The following is a 5,000-nucleotide window of genomic DNA, read 5'->3' on the forward strand; positions in this document are numbered from 1 at the left end:
CTTTCGGCCTAGGAAGACACGCTGATTCCTTCAGTGTAGCGCGCGTGCGGCCCAGAACATCTAAGGGCATCACAGACCTGTTATTGCTCAATCTCGTGCGGCTAGAAGCCGCCTGTCCCTCTAAGAAGAAAAGTAATCGCTGACAGCACGAAGGATGTCACGCGACTAGTTAGCAGGCTAGAGTCTCGTTCGTTATCGGAATTAACCAGACAAATCGCTCCACCAACTAAGAACGGCCATGCACCACCACCCACCGAATCAAGAAAGAGCTATCAATCTGTCAATCCTTCCGGTGTCCGGGCCTGGTGAGGTTTCCCGTGTTGAGTCAAATTAAGCCGCAGGCTCCACTCCTGGTGGTGCCCTTCCGTCAATTCCTTTAAGTTTCAGCTTTGCAACCATACTTCCCCCGGAACCCAAAAGCTTTGGTTTCCCGGAGGCTGCCCGCCGAGTCATCGGAGGAACTGCGGCGGATCGCTGGCTGGCATCGTTTATGGTTAGAACTAGGGCGGTATCTGATCGCCTTCGAACCTCTAACTTTCGTTCTTGATTAATGAAAACATACTTGGCAAATGCTTTCGCTTCTGTTCGTCTTGCGACGATCCAAGAATTTCACCTCTAACGTCGCAATACGAATGCCCCCGCCTGTCCCTATTAATCATTACCTCGGGTTCCGAAAACCAACAAAATAGAACCGAGGTCCTATTCCATTATTCCATGCACACAGTATTCAGGCGGGCTTGCCTGCTTTAAGCACTCTAATTTGTTCAAAGTAAACGTGCCGGCCCACCGAGACACTCAATAAAGAGCACCCTGGTAGGATTTCAACGGGGTCCGCCTCGGGACGCACGAGCACGCACGAGGCGGTCGCACGCCTTCGGCTCGCCCCACCGGCAGGACGTCCCACGATACATGCCAGTTAAACACCGACGGGCGGTGAACCAACAGCGTGGGACACAAATCCAACTACGAGCTTTTTAACCGCAACAACTTTAATATACGCTATTGGAGCTGGAATTACCGCGGCTGCTGGCACCAGACTTGCCCTCCAATAGATACTCGTTAAAGGATTTAAAGTGTACTCATTCCGATTACGGGGCCTCGGATGAGTCCCGTATCGTTATTTTTCGTCACTACCTCCCCGTGCCGGGAGTGGGTAATTTGCGCGCCTGCTGCCTTCCTTGGATGTGGTAGCCGTTTCTCAGGCTCCCTCTCCGGAATCGAACCCTGATTCCCCGTTACCCGTTACAACCATGGTAGGCGCAGAACCTACCATCGACAGTTGATAAGGCAGACATTTGAAAGATGCGTCGCCGGTACGAGGACCGTGCGATCAGCCCAAAGTTATTCAGAGTCACCAAGGCAAACGGACCGGACGAGCCGACCGATTGGTTTTGATCTAATAAAAGCGTCCCTTCCATCTCTGGTCGGGACTCTGTTTGCATGTATTAGCTCTAGAATTACCACAGTTATCCAAGTAACGTGGGTACGATCTAAGGAACCATAACTGATTTAATGAGCCATTCGCGGTTTCACCTTAATGCGGCTTGTACTGAGACATGCATGGCTTAATCTTTGAGACAAGCATATGACTACTGGCAGGATCAACCAGGGAGCTGCGTCAACTAGAGCTGAGCAGCCGGCCGCCCGGGAGTGTGTCCCGGGGGCCCGCGCGAACACGCAAGCGTCCGCTCAATCATTCTGCAAACAGGAGGAGGCTGAGCTCCCCTGCACAATACACCTCGAAACCCTCTCAGGTCCCGGCGGCGCGCAGCGCCGTCCCAAGTACTTGGTCGGGTTCGAGAGAGGCGCAATCGCCCGGAGTTAGGCGAGTAGACGCTTTCGGTGCGACCACCCGTGCTCCCAACTGAGCTTGCCGCTGCCGACAGAGGCCCGGGAGCGTGCTGTCGTGGCATTGCCGGCGGGAGACAACACGCGCCACCTACGGTGACCGGCAGCTCCAACGCCAGCGCCACAGAAGGACAAAAGCCCCACTTGGGTGCCGAAGCGAACTCTCCCAGCACAGCGCACGCGCCAACACATCCGCACAGCTGCGATACAAACCACCAGCGAGAACCGCTGGGGCGACCGAGCAGCAGACGGCGTCGCGGCGCCGAGCGCCGGGCGGCGGCGCATCCTCAACGCACACAGTCCTCAATCGGACCAGCACACTGAAGATGTCCACCGCGCTTCGCACCGGGCCCGCGAGGACCTACTTTGGCCGCACGGCGCCGCGCGCAGGGTGCGCCGGCGCGCAGCTGCGACGCCTGCCGCGTCCGTCGGCCGGCGCGCCTGCCACTGGCCGCCCCCACCAGCCGGCTGTAGCGCGTGCGCCCACGCACCGCGCGGCCAGCACGCCGGGAGGCGCCCCCTCACCGGCCGGGGACGGTCCCACCCAGCCACCGCCGCGTATCGCTTCACACCCAGATGCCGTTCAGTTTCGTCGGCATGGTGGGTATCGCTGGAACAACCGGTTCGTACCTCAACCTATCGTCGCCATCACCGATTCACCCCTAGCGAGAACAACCGCACCACAACAGGTTACCATTTGTTCATTTGCGTAACTTCACCAGAAAACGCAGGCGTCCATCGCCATTTGCAACTTCAACGATTATTGCATGCCTGTGTCAGGTGTCACGCCACACTACGTCTGCCCACATACACGCAACAAAATGTGCACGCCTAGACAATACGTGGAAGGTGGCCCCCGTACGTATGCGATGTCCATTGCTCGAACGACTGTCAACCGGCCTCTGTAGCATGTCGCAGATATGGAACGCGGTGCACCATGCCATCACGGTGTGTGAGGAGAGACGACTAGGTCCGAATACATCAACAGACAGCTCATGCTGATCGCCATCCACGGCGTCCGTTCCTCCCACACGTCTCTATGGCGTACCACACTGCAATCCAGCTCTCATAGGGAGACGACACGTAGCTGCGTGCACAATATTTGCACTGTATGGTCCGCCGTTTTTGGGCGCAGTCGTTGTACGGTCACACATGTGCCACGATGTATCATTCGGTACATAAGGACGAATGTGCAGTACAGATTGTGGTTTACGCGTACGACATTAGCGGACGGTTGACACAGGCCGCACCACAACGTAGCCTGAGTACGTCGCATGCGAAGGGCATTGAACATGCAAACTTCTCACCAACCAGCTTGCGAAGGCAGGGGGGCAAGGTGGGGACGTGGGGAGGGGCGGCATGTACGTCCTGCTGCCATCCACATTACAGTGTACAGCAGGAGCATGTGGAAAGTCAGCAAGACTTGCAAGGTGTTTAACATGAAGCGATACACAGGGGAGCGGGCAGTGCGAGTAGCGAACTATATTGCGAGGGTTGCGGGTGGGCAACACTACACTAATTGAACGAGTCGTATAACAATTACAGAGCAGGTTTAGGCGACAACATGGGTTACGTTAGGGGACAACGTGGGTTACGTTAGGGGACAACGTGGGTTACTTTAGGGGACAACGTGGGTTAGGTTAAGGCACAACGTGGGTTAGGTTAAGGCACAACGTGGGTTAGGTTAAGGCACAACGTGGGTTAGGTTAAGGCACAACGTGGGTTAGGTTAAGGCACAACGTGGGTTAGGTTAAGGCACAACGTGGGTTAGGTTAAGGCACAACATGGGTTAGGTTAAGGCACAACATGGGTTAGGTTAAGGCACAACGTGGGTTAGGTTAAGGCACAACGTGGGTTAGGTTAAGGCACAACGTGGGTTAGGTTAAGGCACAACGTGGGTTAGGTTAAGGCACAACGTGGGTTAGGTTAAGGCACAACATGGGTTAGGTTAAGGCACAACATGGGTTAGGTTAAGGCACAACATGGGTTAGGTTAAGGCACAACATGGGTTAGGTTAAGGCACAACATGGGTTAGGTTAAGGCACAACATGGGTTAGGTTAAGGCACAACATGGGTTAGGTTAAGGCACAACGTGGGTTAGGTTAAGGCACAACGTGGGTTAGGTTAAGGCACAACATGGGTTAGGTTAAGGCACAACATGGGTTAGGTTAAGGCACAACATGGGTTAGGTTAAGGCACAACATGGGTTAGGTTAAGGCACAACATGGGTTAGGTTAAGGCACAACATGGGTTAGGTTAAGGCACAACATGGGTTAGGTTAAGGCACAACATGGGTTAGGTTAAGGCACAACATGGGTTAGGTTAAGGTACAACATGGGTTAGGTTAAGGTACAACATGGGTTAGGTTAAGGTACAACATGGGTTAGGTTAAGGTACAACATGGGTTAGGTTAAGGTACAACATGGGTTAGGTTAAGGTACAACATGGGTTAGGTTAAGGTACAACATGGGTTAGGTTAAGGTACAACATGGGTTAGGTTAAGGTACAACATGGGTTAGGTTAAGGTACAACATGGGTTAGGTTAAGGTACAACATAGGTTAGGTTAAGGTACAACATAGGTTAGGTTAAGGTACAACATAGGTTAGGTTAAGGTACAACATAGGTTAGGTTAAGGTACAACATAGGTTAGGTTAAGGTACAACATAGGTTAGGTTAAGGTACAACATAGGTTAGGTTAAGGTACAACATAGGTTAGGTTAAGGTACAACATAGGTTAGGTTAGGTTAGGTTAGGTTACACGTTGTTGTAAGGAAAGGTGTAGGGGGGGGGGGGCGGGGGCGGCAGGTTCGTTGATAGTGATTATAGTAAGTGAATGCTTGTGACATGATCAGATTTGTCACGTCAGGATGCACCTTTGGCTTATTAGAGGCGGCGCTCCAATTCTATGCTTGTGTGAGACCTGTGTCTTTGACTCATGTCATTGTTTGTGCGCTGTGACAGGAGGTACTATTGTGATGTTGGGTGCACCGTTGTATAGGACATGTGTGGGTGTTGGTGCCTGGTCTGCGCAATGGTGGATGTCGAAAGGCTGGGATATTGTATTTTCCGCATGGACCTCCTGGTCTGGTTGTGATAGTGTGGATTGTGTAATGTGGCGGAGAAGATGCACTGGATGTTGTTCCATGCTGGT

The 5,000-nt window shown here is 53.1% G+C and overlaps 1 non-coding gene across 1 annotated transcript in view; it reads right to left on the reverse strand.

The window, feature by feature from the left end:
- Window positions 1-1,612, reverse strand: part of LOC124774484 — a 1,909-nt gene extending 297 nt beyond the window's left edge. Inside the window, exon 1 of the ribosomal RNA XR_007015313.1 lies at window positions 1-1,612. This exon is cut by the window's left edge and continues 297 nt beyond it. This is a non-coding gene — a ribosomal RNA (small subunit ribosomal RNA).
- Window positions 1,613-5,000: the final 3,388 nt, after the last annotated feature.

This window comes from Schistocerca piceifrons, unplaced genomic scaffold (assembly GCF_021461385.2).
Source record: "Schistocerca piceifrons isolate TAMUIC-IGC-003096 unplaced genomic scaffold, iqSchPice1.1 HiC_scaffold_963, whole genome shotgun sequence".
In the NCBI taxonomy this organism is placed as follows: domain Eukaryota; kingdom Metazoa; phylum Arthropoda; class Insecta; order Orthoptera; family Acrididae; genus Schistocerca; species Schistocerca piceifrons.